This window comes from Sardina pilchardus, chromosome 13 (assembly GCF_963854185.1).
Source record: "Sardina pilchardus chromosome 13, fSarPil1.1, whole genome shotgun sequence".
NCBI lineage: Eukaryota > Metazoa > Chordata > Actinopteri > Clupeiformes > Clupeidae > Sardina > Sardina pilchardus.
Genome location: NC_085006.1, coordinates 4614952 through 4628693, shown reverse-complemented (window position 1 = coordinate 4628693; position 13742 = coordinate 4614952). Strand labels below are relative to the sequence as shown.

Sequence of the window (13742 nt, the reverse complement as noted above, 5' to 3'; positions counted from 1 at the left end):
CAGAGGCCAACAGTTAACCAATTTCTCAATAAAGGGGTGGCATTGACGTATTCCAACTAAAAATACATAAGAAGTCATTCCCTCTTTGGTAAATTAAGAAGACAATTAATAACACCGGGATAACAGTTTAATAACATTTGTAAAGTTTCCACATAGCCTAGGCATATTTTATTTCCAAAATAGCTTACAAAAAGTCACTAAAATCTTTCACTGGATTACAGAGCAACTACATTACCACACTACTATTATGTTTTGTAGTATTAAGGAATAGGATACTTATGAGAAGCAATGTCACACTTACAGAGAGGTCAACATAAGCGTTTTGTTTGGTGGAGAAGCTTGTTAACACAAATGCAACACCACTACCCCCTCCTCCTCTGCCTTACCCACTACGCATCCAACGGATTGGGCTTTGGGGCTGGAACATTCCTGGTTTGACGATCAGGCTACGAACCGCTGCTATGATTTGCTGAGCAATTCGATACTGGTTTCACGGATGTGTCTGTGGAAAAAGACAGTTGTAGTGAAAGGCAGAGCGAGCAGTGAAAGGACCGAGAGGTACACATAGAGCGCGTAACTTTTCAAGAGTAGTGTCCGGAATACAAGATAAACCTTTTCGCTTGTTTGCATTTTTCAGACACCTCAGTTTTGAAGAGCCGAAGCAGCGAAAAGTTTCTTTTCGGTTTTCTTTTTCTCCTCCAATTGCTCTGCACTTTGCGCCCGTATCTAATGGAGGGCCCAGTTCGGATTTTCTGCCATAAGAATGCGCTTCTCTGCTAGTTTATCCAGATTCCCGCAACGTATATCCTCCTGCAAAAGGTAAGGAATAGGCTACTCGGGGGACGCGGTGGTTATAGTACTGTTTTTACTGAGTTCGCAGACGTCCCGGCGCTTGAGTTTGAGGAACGGGGTTGATTGTTGTTGGGAAAAGACTAACTGGTAGTATGGTTATCATTACATAACTTTTTAATGTTGTAGAAGTTAAAATTCTCACAGTGATTCGATATATTTTGCAAGTCAATGAACTGTTTTCGGGTTAAAACTTACCACGAGGGTTTCGACTGCCTTTTTCTGTAGTTGAGATGGGGGCGCCCACGGACATTACTAGGGTTGCATAGACCTTCGAAATATTAAAGCCTTGACTGTCCACAATTTCCAAGCCTGTTCACCTAGAGCTGTACACGAGGCCTTGTATCCTCTTTAGACGTGTAGCAATAGTTGGAATCTTTAATTTCTTACAGTAGCCTACCTCTTTGAGTACTTCTGAAAGCATTTGGGCACTTTCAATCAAAAGGAACACTGATGCATGGATTTCACAGTGCAACATATTGCATCTTTGTATAGAGATATGCTTTGAGATATACCAGAAACTACACATCTAACTAGTATGGACCTGTATTCAATTTACAAATTGTATATGACTGTGATTCTGCCAAGAAGTTTCACTTGACTCTACTTGTAACAGTACTAGTAAATGGGAAGCAAACAGCAGTAGTACGTAATGCACTATACACACACATACTGTGTGCCCACGGCAGACAGTCAGACCTACTTCTGTGTGGTGATTTGGTGCCTCTTTTTAATTTTAAATTCAGGTCAGATGTGTCACCTGTGGTCAACACATTAGTAGACCATTGATTAATTTGTAGGCTGTTGCATGTCCTGATATATGCATCATTGCAAATGTACATCAGTGAGACCACACTGCTTAAGAATTAAATTCAGGAACTGTGTCATCAGAATGGAAGAGGGGTGCAATTAGATGAGGAGATCATGGAAAGCTATTCATTTTGTCTTTCATTCTGTCAAATCAGAAGTGTCAGCATCATCCAGCATACTGTCCCACCTGTTAAGTTTGAGTTGACTTTCTATTTACAATCTATCCAGGACTTAACAGTAAGTGCATGAGTAGAATACTGTCGTCAGTTGATAGATAGTAAATAATAGAATGTGTTAGATTTATTAGATTTATTGGAAGTGTGTATTGAATATGTATACTTTCAGTGCTGTATATGGGCTTGTATTGTAGAATAGCCTATTTTGGAAAGCAGTTGTTAACACCAGAATTACACAAAACTAATGAAGTGAAGTTCATACAGATTTTACAAATAATTGTATGACAACAACAAATATTTTTTATCACCTGTGATAAAATGCAGCTTTTTACACATCAAAACAGCAATAATGATAATAATAATAATACTGATAATAATAGTGTTAACAATAGTAATATTATTATCATCATTATTTTGTAAGTGATATAAACATATGGAAAAAAACACATTTCAGTATAGAGTTATCTAGAGTTTTCATTTCACATTTCGTATAGAGTTTTTGAGTTTGGGTAATATTACCGAGGACAGACAGTACTTGATATTGAAAGCAATGCGTTGGAGGAAGTCAAATAAATGGCTCAACATTTATACTGCTAAAAGCCAAAATGTTCATGATCCTCTCTCTGTGGGGAACCTCGAGTAAATCTTTGAGAGTAAATCAGAGTCAGTCTTTGTGGAGATTTATGCCCTCAGAAATTGGAAGAACACACATTATGGGGGGAAAGTTCTGAAAATCTGTTCCAAACTCCAAGACATCAAACTCTTGAGACACAGATGGGTGCCTAGAAGTTCAAACAGCTTCTAAAGCATTGTTTCGTCTGTGCAGGGGGGAGGTGGTGCAGGGATGGAAGTTATGATAAGTCTAAAGCAGATTAAGTTTCATTGAATCAAGACAAATACATTTGCAGAAATTAATTGAATATGTGTAACAATATGAAATATAAAAAAGCTAAAAGTGAGATTGTCAAAGTAGACTCCATCATTTTGAAAGGGTTACTTTGTAAAAATGAGACTTACTTTTAGAATAAATCATTAGCATACCAGTACCTCTACAGACGAGGTCTAAACACAGCCCTGTGACATTAAGTGTGCCAGAATGTTTGGCCGATTAGGGCGTGTTGGCTAATGATAAACACATGTGCCTGTTGTAGAGGTATGTTAAGTGGCCAATTTGAATGTAAGCATGTGTAATGGTACAAGTCCATGCAGACATGATTTTCTTCATTTCACTATTCTAATTCCACCTCCTAACCTGGGAAGAGAAACGGGCATTAATGCAGTCCTCCCCTCTCCACTGTGTTTATGAGGTGCTGAGGACTAATCCGCTGGATCTTCTCTGTGCTTGTTATTGAAGCCAGGGTGTCTTAGTAGTGGGCAGGACTGTATGTAAATGTATGGGACCAGAGTGATGCTTGTGTGTAAAAAAAAGTGTGTTTGAACGGCAGCGGGTGTGTCCTCGTGGGCAAAGAAGAGGGAATCTGGGCTCACCCCACAGTGTATTTTGGGAGTCCTACTTGGCCTGACTCCTTTGCCACACAGATGTTAGGCAGCTAAATCCTCTCTCTGGCCCAAAAGGGATGAAAGTGAATTTTAACAGCTAAATCACTGTGTGGTTTGGTTGTTTATTTGAGTTTGGGCTGTGATCTTAAGTATTTTTGCAATAAAGGATCAGCTGCTGGCCATGAATGACTTTCTGAAAATACTGAGTCATAAATGGGAAAGGGAGAGTGAGAGGAACTTCCTGAATTGAAAACACTTCCTCCGTCTGCATATATGTATTATTATGGAGCGCGTGTATGGTGATAGTGGGACACTTCTATTTGGCACAGTGGCTCTGCCATATTGCTGTGATCAAGAGCTGTCTACTCCGGCCCTGCAGCCACGCTGCTCCACTAGTGATATTATTTGCCGAGACACAACCCTCTTTGTACGTTCATTCATCTTGGCTGTTGAAGTCACAAGTGCGGCCCATACCATGAGAATGGCCCGGAACATGATAATCCACATGCTGCATTATAGCACCGTTGTGGCCCTGCACAGTATTTGTTCACCACCCAAAATAATTGGTTTTGGTTCTCTAAGCACAGCTCTCATTTGTCAGGGTGAGTCGACAACTCCAGAGCTCCTGGAGGTATTCAATGAACAAATGAGAGTTTGCGGCCAGTTGCCAAAGTACCAACATGCTTTAGGGAGCTCTGGTGTTGATTGACAATGCCCAGCAGCTAGGAGAAGGGGGTGGATGGGAAAGATGGGCAGATTGAAGACGCTGGGAGTTTTGAGCCGTGGTACAAGGGGGTGCTCCCTGCTGGTTGATTAGAATAACGCCTTCATTTCTCACCACCTTGTGGCACTCCACAAACACAGCAAAGGGACAGCGATTCTTCTGGCACTGCATGCCCTGCATACTGATAGTTTGCTTTGTCTCCTTGTGATCATTGACTTCATATTGCTCTGCACATGCTTTGTATGATGCGCATATAGTATAGCTTGCCACGTTCAGTGAAAGAAAATAGTTCTGTCTCTTTTGTATTCTTCAGGTTAGTTTACAGACACTTTGTAAACTGACTTAACTCTTGTGTGTGGAAAGCTTAACAACTGCTATAGCTTAGTGTCTTTTAATTGGAAGGAAGGAATGGCAACAAACAGGCATTTCTATACAGAAAATAAGTTTTCTGTACAAATGCTGTCACTCATTTTTAAGTATGTAGATCCTGTACATTAACAATGAGACATGTAACATTGTGATGGAATACTTGCGCCGTAAATGCCCTGATCTTTGCCATCAAAGCTGAAATGTAAAAAAAAAAGAAATCACCAAAAACCTTTTACCAGATGCCTCACTTCAGCGCTGTCGAATTTCATAATCTTTGGGACCTGAGGAAGGATAAAGTCTTTCAAGAGATTAAGAAATGAAATGAGAACCATCAGGGTAAAATTGTTAAAACAAACAAACAGTTTTGGGAGCAGCAGAAACAGATGTTCGGCTGAGCCACTGCATGAGGCGGGATGTGGCCACGACTCCATTCCAAATATGGATTCACATATCAGGGCATGTCTGATAGAACACCAAGGCATCTATGCATCTGTTTTTTATTCTAGCTTTCTTTTATTATTATTTTTTTATCTGTGATTCACTGTGCTGTGAAATCCATTAGTGCTCAGTGGACTTTATAAAGGAAAACTTCAGATCACCTTTAAAATACCTCTCCCATTTTGTTGTGGCTCTCCACGAAGGCGATAAGGTGGCCTATAAGAGTGACTAAAATTGGTAGACTGAACTAACTGCATGTGTGATTTTTGGCTTGTGAGACTTGAGTTTATGAGAGCACTTAGTCTGATTGCACTTGGCCTCGTTAACAAAAAAGGAACAAAAGAAATTACAGTTCCTGAGGAAGTTGCAACATGGTATTATATATATACTGCCTCACTCCCCAGTTCCAAAAACAACTACTTATCAGATAATTATTCAGCAAAGTCTCTTGCGAGCATTTTCCCAATGCTCCGGATCCACAGACATTAAGGGAAGATTTGAGGATGAACTTGTGAACTGGACTCTTGCTGACAGCCCCCACAGCAAAAGGAATGTTCTGGAGTCTTACAGAACATTGGATTGAATTTTTGCATCCTCAGCGTCTTCCTGTTTGCAAGATTCATTTCTTTCTCTCTTCCTGAACCTGACCCTCCTAAATTTGCTAGACCCCTGTGCCTTGCCTTGGCTCCTTCCCAAAAGTCAGAGAACTTCTGCTCGAAAAGGGGGGGAAAAAAACTGGATAACCACAGGTTTCTATTTCAAATGCGAAAAACCATAACTCATATCTACCCCGGTTGTCTCTGCAGCCAGGCGACTGTGGTGCTCCAAAGCCCTTGGATAAGAGCAGGACTATATTAAGGCTGTGTGAAGGAGCGGTGGCCTGGCACTCCCTGTGCCTGCTTGGCCTTAGGGGCTGCCTATTTGAAGAAGCGCTGCTTTTTTTCTTCTGATATTGCAGTGACTGGGCCGCCTCAGAGGGCGCACTAATACCATAAGGCCTCTCTGGTTGTGGGCTGATGCTGCTCGCCCCACACCAGCCTCGCCTTCATAAAGCAGACAGTGCACGGGGCAGGCCAGGGAGGGGACGCTGAACTTAACAACATGGTTAGTGGGGTTAGGGGAAGGAAGCGTTGTGTTGACGCCAAAGTTAACGGGATGGTTTAAAAGAAGAAGAAAAAAATAACAACTGCCCAAGTCAGATTGAGCAGAGCAATATAAACTTCAGTCTGAGGTTCGTTTTAAGACCGGTCACCGTGTGGAAATGAACACACCATCCCAGCTCTAGTGGCAAAGAGGAAATGCAGTGTTCAGTGTCAGTGATGGTGCTGTCAGCAGTAGCGGGGGCATGTTCCGGGGCATCCCAGTGCTTGATTGTTTCATGATCGCACTGTTTTACTTTTGTCATTCGATTTCGTTAGCGTTGTGGTCACTGTTAGATTCTGTGTGTCATCGTCCAGATCAAGCTTACACCTCGTGAGCTGAGCTGAGAGTCCAGAACATGTTGAGGAGTTTAACGACTTGAGCAGTAGCCAGGAATGGAAAGTCAGACTGAGGGTTTGTTGAATTCACACCACCCAATTTGTTTTGTGATCTTGGAGTGCTACAAAACAAGACCTCTGTTCTGTCCCAGACTTACAAGGCAAGAGAGATAAACATTTAGACAGCCTAAATAGATTTGGTCGGAGTGGCTGTTCTGCCTGTATATTTATTCGAATGGCCTCAGACATGTACATACAAGGGAGCATGAGGTTTGCTGGATGTTTTAGAGGTTTTCAACACATACTGAAAAACATCTAATTATAAAATGGCTTTTTCGAGCCTGTGTCTATTTGTTTATATTCTGTTTTGTTAATGTTTCTCTTCGGAAGCACACAAGTAGGAAGCATGTAGTCATAGGTCACACTAAAAATCTGGTTTTGTTTATGCGGCCTAACCCCAGTCTTCTCCACTCATGGAACATGGAGCTGGACGTGTGCCATGGCACTCATCTCTATCTGTCTGTCTTCATTAATCTCTTTGCTGTTGTAATGTTATATGTAAAGCCAACACATTAACATATTGAGATGTGTCTGTTCATGTGCAACAGGTAGATTGCCGGTTCAGGAATCTCGGGTCTGACAGTCTTCTTGAGTGTTTTTCCGTCTTTTAAATGTGTAGCATTTATCTGTTGGTGAACTCCCAACATTGTTGTTATTTGCAGATGTTTTAGATGGCAGCATGTAATGTACGTTTCAGCCTGAGAGCGCTTTTGGGCAGAGGCCAGAGACCTTTCTGCTGGAGACTGCGCAGAAACCCTGTTGTCTGTATGGCTAGCAGCGTTGCTGTGGAGTTAGGGAAGGTGATTGAATCCAGGAGTGTTCTGGGGGTGGCAGTAAGTCAGAAGAGGGAGTGAAAATGGAATACAAGAAAAAACATGAAAAATGTCGTCAGGAAAGTGTATTTAACTGATGACAACTAATTAACACTAATGACCATTCTGAATATATATGGCAGATAGTTCCTATGGAGCGTAACTTGACTGTGACTTGAGAAGAACCTTCTCCCTTCTGTTGTTTGCCTGGTTCCTTTCTCTTCGTGAGTTGAGATGGTGTAATGTGAGTCCTCAGTCTGTGCTATTTTCCGCAGTCGACTTTTGTGACTACATATTCTCAACATCTCAGCATGGGATAGTGGGATGAAGATCACTCAGCATTATTATCTGCAGTCCACTGGTTAGGACAAGCAGAGCATATTCCTCAGTGAGAAGTCAGTGTGCTCACTATAGCAACTGGTCTGTGCTCTTCTAGCTAGCTCTGTGCTAGAGTAGATATGAGGATGTGAAATCTCCTAGTCAGGGCCAGGGCATAGGCACGATACCATAAGACCATAAGACCCTGGTCTTATCGGGCCTCACTTGTTCCTGTGTGCAGTAAATCAAGCTGACGGTCATCTCAAGTCTCAGTCTCAGAGGCCTTATGTGCCAGTGCTAGCCATAGATCTGTTTCCAAGTGTCTGACATTGACTGTAGGGTTGTTCCCGTGAGGATAATCCTGTTGTTGAAAACCTTGGGAAACAACAACGCCCCCCCTTCCCCCCACACTTGTTCTTCACCCCCCAGTCTCCTGTCCCACCAGCAGTGGTGCCCCCAAATTCCTAAGAATGAAGCAGCCATTTGTAGAACAATCTCCAATTAAGATGGGGGTTTTTTTTGTTTTATCATGAGTGGAGCCAGTGCCCCCACCCCTTCAGTCTCCCATGCTCGCTCCAGTAATGGACTTGCCCGAGCGGCCCTGGGGCTGGAATTAGAGCTGTCTCACTGCTCCCCAGGTCGGGCTTTTGCTCGCTGGAGTAGTGGAATGGGAGTGGGGGGTTGAGGGCTTGCTGTGTGTCCTTGGTAAACAACGCATTGTGGGATGGGACTGTCTGATCCCTGAGGCCTCTCAGCTTCTCGTCTCATTCCTTTGCTGTGATGACCCCTTCTTGAATGCCCAACCCCCCCGTTCCTGCACCAAGCCTTCACCGTGTTGCTCTCAATAAGGCCGTGGTAGTTGTTCTAGAATAGAATTACGTTCCCGACCACATAAACATACACATATGCAGTCACAGCAACAGATCCTACAGTGTAGGTATAGTGCCATAGCCCCACACCTCACAGACGGTTGGACTTCCTGTCAACAGGGAGGACTTTTGGTTGTTTCTGTCTCTCCCAAAGAGTACACATTCTGTCTTGGTCCTTCCTGTCTCATCTGAGTTCAATTGAGTATTACTGAAGGAAAAATAAAAGAATAATGCTGATTCATTGCGCAGACAGTGTGATCAAGTATGAATTTTAAGAAATAACTATGTGTACCTCAAGTGTCTCAAGTGAACAATGCCCATTATGCAGTGAAAAAAACCCCTCTTATCCCTCTTTGTCTTTCTTCCTGAAATCGTCTCTCTCTCTCTCTTCCTCTCTCCCTCTCTCCCTCTGCTTTAAGTCCCTCAATGTGTTTTAAATCAGCTCTATCATTCTCTCTTTCTCTCTTTCTCTGACTTTGGACTCATATGGTACTCTTTTTTCCCCTCTTCCTTAACAATGGCTCTCTATAATCAGTGAGACGCTGCTCTATCCCAGTGTTTCCACTCATTAGTCTGCCACAGGATGCCCCTGCTGGCCTCTGTGCCTTGCTCTCACAGTCCTGTGGAAGCCAATTACAGCCCCATTCAGGCCATCAACATGAGCCTGCCCGGTGAGCACTGCCTCTGGGGGCACTTTTTTTGTCCTTAAATTAAATTGTTCTCAGATGAGCAGACAGGGATATTTGCAGCATATTAAAACACCAAAAAAATACGTATGGATTTATCATCAGTGTATGTATTACTTTATACAATGCATCTCTGAAAATTCCACTATGATTTCACTTCAGCAAATGGTCAACGGTGTTTCTACATCACAACCAATGAGAAACTGTCATGTTCCAAGTATGTTTGCAGCAGCTACACGGAAGCACAGCTTATATGTGTAGTTTTGAGCAAATGTTGGAGCAGATTTGTTAACTTAATGATTTGCTGCCTAGATGAAGATGTATAAATTCCGTGCTTTGCTTATTTCTTGTGTTCACAAAACACATTGACCCATTTCTATACCTTTGTACGTTAGTGAATTCAATCTCTTTTCACAGCTAAGGTTAAGGTGAGGTTTTGCATTGTACCTAAATTCCTATATGAATCATTCCTATCCAGCGTTCCCTTTCTCAAGGTCAGTCTAGCTACCACCCTCTGCCATTTTCTGCCAAGACAGCCCGCTTTGTTGAGCTTCTCTGAGTTAGGGTTGTTTTGCTTACTTTTGATGGCTTTTTATTTCTCCATTTCTTGATGACTTTCTCGTTCTCGTTCCCGTTTGCTCTCTCTCACGGAGTCTCTCTCTCTGCCCTCTCTTGCTCTCTCATCACCTGGTGGAGACTGTGAGGAATGTCTGTGTAAAAGATCCTGTGTCAGTGAAAAGATGGGCGAGTGCAGACAGGTTTGGGGTATAGCTTTGTGAGTCACTCTCAGCACACAGGTCATAGTAGACCATCACACACACACACACACACACACACACTCTTTGTCTTCAGCTCCTCTAGTTTCATTCACAAAAGAACCTCCAGCTCTGACTAATTGTCCCGTTACAGTTTCGCTCCGTTTCAGAAACTGCTGAGGAATCAGGCAGCAGTCATGGCTGTTGCACTCGGTGGAGCGGATGGGTATCAGCTATAATTTGCAGATGTGTCACAATGGAAATTAAGCCAAAGTCTCGAATATTAAAACTCTGTGATTACAGCTCAAATGTATGAGGTTTCAGGGAAATATGCAATTGTAGACGATCACATATCTCTCTCTGTGTCTCGCCCTATCTGACTATCTTTTCACGGCACCAGTTGTGACCTGTTCATTGTCAGCCCTCAGGGGTTGGTGATGTGCTCTTGTGTTGCCTTTGTGTGTGTTTACCCAGTTGGACAGAGTGAAGGGGGTAGCTGGCTGTGGAGAGGGTCTAAAGAGACATGCAGGTGCTCTCATCTTACAGCTTTTCCCTCTCCGCTACAGAGTTTATTTGCCCCATTCACCAGAGCGCCCCAATCTGTGACACCAGCTTTGAGCGCCCCAGCATGACGTTGATAGGGATGCTGCTGGGCTCCATTCATCCATCCCAGTCATGTGACCTTATTGTGTTGGCCGTATTTATGACTTGATTACAAGGGGGTACCCCAAGTCATTCTGTAGCTTCTTGTGGAGCCTCTCAGTAGATCATCGCTGAATTTACTGACTGCTTTCTTACAACTACCAACAAGTGTGTTATTAACAAGTTACCCCTTTAATTTGATTTCCAGTCATTTGATCTAAATATTGATATCCTGCTTTTTCAGCTCTCAGTTATTTTTTAGTTTAACTTATAAGTTGACATTTATGAGCCTTTCATTTCGGTGCAATACTTGGACTGTAGATGTTCATTTCTTAGGTTGGAGCTCATCAGTGAAGGTGACAGAAGTGATCACCAACATATTTGAGAATTGACTATTTCATGTCACTCACTGGCATTCTTTATGTGATTGGTTGTTAATGGGAGGATCTTAGACATATTGCAGTATCAACTATCGGCATGGCTGCAATCATAGAAACAGACAGAATATTTTCACAACTGTCCTCCATTCCAGATGGTGCTGCAGGTAACGTTCTGATCACGCTGCCGCTATCTCTAAATCTGTCGGTGAGGGAGACAGGTCTCTCCAGTGGGGTGCTCTGTCTCCACGGCGTGCCGTCCCAGCTGTGACGAGACATGTCTAAGCCCTGCTCTCAGCCAGCGCTTCCTCGGGCTCTCTGTCCCCCCTGCAGCCGAGTGTCCTGGTTGGCTCTCTCTGATGAGAGGATACAAGATATCCTGGCAGTATCTGTCTGCCCAGGGCCCTGCGCATGCTGGCGGATGTCAGAAGAAAGGCGGAGAGATAAGAGGCAGGAATGATGCCCCCTCTGTTTCCTCGTTCTGCCAGATTGCTGAGGCTGATAGGGAGGCTCTTCACGCGTATGCAGAGGTGCAAACAAGAGAACAAGTTCAAAATGTGGAACACAAAAGGGCCTGCTGCTCTGATTGGGTTAATCCTGCTAACTCTAGCTAGACCAGCTTCCCTATTGTGTTTGCGTGCTTGTGTGTGCTTGTGTGTGTGTGTGTGTGTGTGTGTGTGTGTGTGTGTGTGTGTGTGTGTGTGTGTGTGTGTGTGTGTGTGTGTGTGTGTGTGTGTGTGTGTGTGTGTGTGTGTGTGTGTGTGTGTGTGTGTGTGTGTGTGTAAGACACTGTTGGTATTATTGTAATTATATGTCATTATTCTGGTAAGGAGAGGATGGCATGGGGGGCAGCAAATAGTACCTGTTGGGACGTGCAGATGGGAGAGAACCACTGGCCCCAGAACACACACACACACACACACACACACACACACACACACACACACACACTATCAGCTCATACGTCACAGACACATGCAGACCCACGGCTGAATTTTGGTTTCTTTGATGGGATTTGTGGATTTATGTGAAAAATGTGCGGCCAAACAGGAACTGGGGTGGACCAAATGGGGAGCTGAGTGGCTCCAGCAGAGCAGAGCAGAGGAGAGGAGAGGAGAGGAGAGGAAGGGAAGAGAGCCAGATAGATTGACTGACACTGCTCTGCTGCACCCTGGGAGCAGCTCTGGGCCGTGTCCTTGTGCTAACACACACTCACTCACTCCTGCTCCTCCCCGACCCTTGACCTCTGCAGTGAGGGGGGAGCCCTAGAGAGTTTGTTATTTCCTGAGCTTCCTTCACTTTTCCTCAGATACTGCTTTGAGAAAGGGAAGTGTGTGTGTGTGTGTGTGTGTGTTTGTGTGTGTGTGTGTCTGTGTCTGTGTGTGTGTGTGTACACGCATGTCTGTTTTAGAGCGTGGCTGTGTGTATTCCTGAGACTTAAAGCGCATTGTATTCTCTGTGTTATTGTATACAGTTAGCCGTATAGATCCTTTTGTCACCTTTACTGTCACCTTTTCTATTCATGACTGTATATCCCATTACCCAGACTGAAGGCAACAAACAAGGATCATTTTTCAGAATCTGAAGGATTTATTTGTTTTATTGGAATAATACACAGTTTGGTGAATAGCCTTCATGGTCAACTGTGATCAGCTTGCCCTTAGCATGTTTGCAGGCTTGTTTAGCTGAGACAGCTGGACATGAACCTAAAGCCTACTGTGTCTTAACCAAGGCTGGTTTCTCTCTGACATGATAATATGGCAGTCACTACCCCATCTGCAGGAATCAATTGGCCCATCACATTGCAGAATGAACTGTTCTACTGGAAAAGCATGGAAGCTAGATTATTGCCTCAAGTCCTCGTGGATTCCTGGTAGTGCAATAAATAAAATATAGTCTAAATTATAGTGCAGTTGGAAGTGTGAACTAAAGAGTGACTCAGCTACTGAGTGACCCTGTCAACAGCAATTCAGATTTAATATCAGTGGAAGACGCTCGGAAGACGAGAGTAAGGGTAAGATTTAATGAACAGTCATGACAGTGTCTAGCTGTGTAAGTGGCAATTAGGAGTCAACAGTGCATTCATTGTATCTCTGAGATGGAAGCCTCAGTTGAGTTACAGCAGGGACACAAGTGTTTACACTTGTTTTTAAGCATATGACATAAACAGGCAACTAGCCTAAACAGGCAACTAGCTGTTAGCCTGTCCTGTTTCATTGCTTCCTCTGTAGTGTGTTTCACAGCCATTCATAAAACTGTGATCATGTGTGATGTGACATAGTTGAAGTCAGGCCATTCAGTCGTTTTGACATGGTTCACTAACATGAAGATATGCTTGCCTAAACTATGCTCTGCAGCCGTGCCTAAATGGGTGTAGTTTCTATGTTGTCCTCATTGCATAGCTGTTCAGTAGGAGCTGGCCAGGGAGTGCGGACTTGAGACTGAGCTGGGGGCACCTCGGCTGGTGGCGTGGGCCCAGTAGTGGGGCAGCTCGGCTGGTGGCGTCGGCCCAACAGTGGGGCGGCTCGGCTGGCCGCGCTGTGAGCCTGTCATGGCTGCAGCATGAGCTCCATGGCCGCTGTTGTGTGAATATCGCAGCTGGACAACCTTTGTGCCCCCGGCCTCCCGCTCCAGCCGAGCTCACACACCAGAGAAGCCCTTGATCAAAGCTCCTCCGGATTACCTCAAAGAAAGGAGGAGGAGGAGGAGGGGTGCTGGAGAGGGAGGAGCAGGAATGGAGGTGGCTTTAAAAAAAGACGGGTTCAAAAGAGGAACAGGAATGCTCCTAATTATGCTCTTTTCCACTCTCCTCTTTCTCTTTTCTCCCTCTGTTCGTTTTGATACACTACATTTGTCCGCTGGTGTGAGCCTGTGCTGTC

The 13742-nt window shown here is 44.0% G+C and overlaps 1 protein-coding gene across 1 annotated transcript in view; it reads left to right on the top strand.

The window, feature by feature from the left end:
• Positions 1–448: 448 nt before the first annotated feature.
• Positions 449–13742, top strand: part of cdon (cell adhesion associated, oncogene regulated) — a 29163-nt gene continuing 15869 nt past the window's right edge. Inside the window, exon 1 of the mRNA XM_062552899.1 lies at positions 449–819. The gene's annotated coding sequence lies outside the window, so the exon portion shown is untranslated. The remainder of the gene's footprint in view (positions 820–13742) is intronic.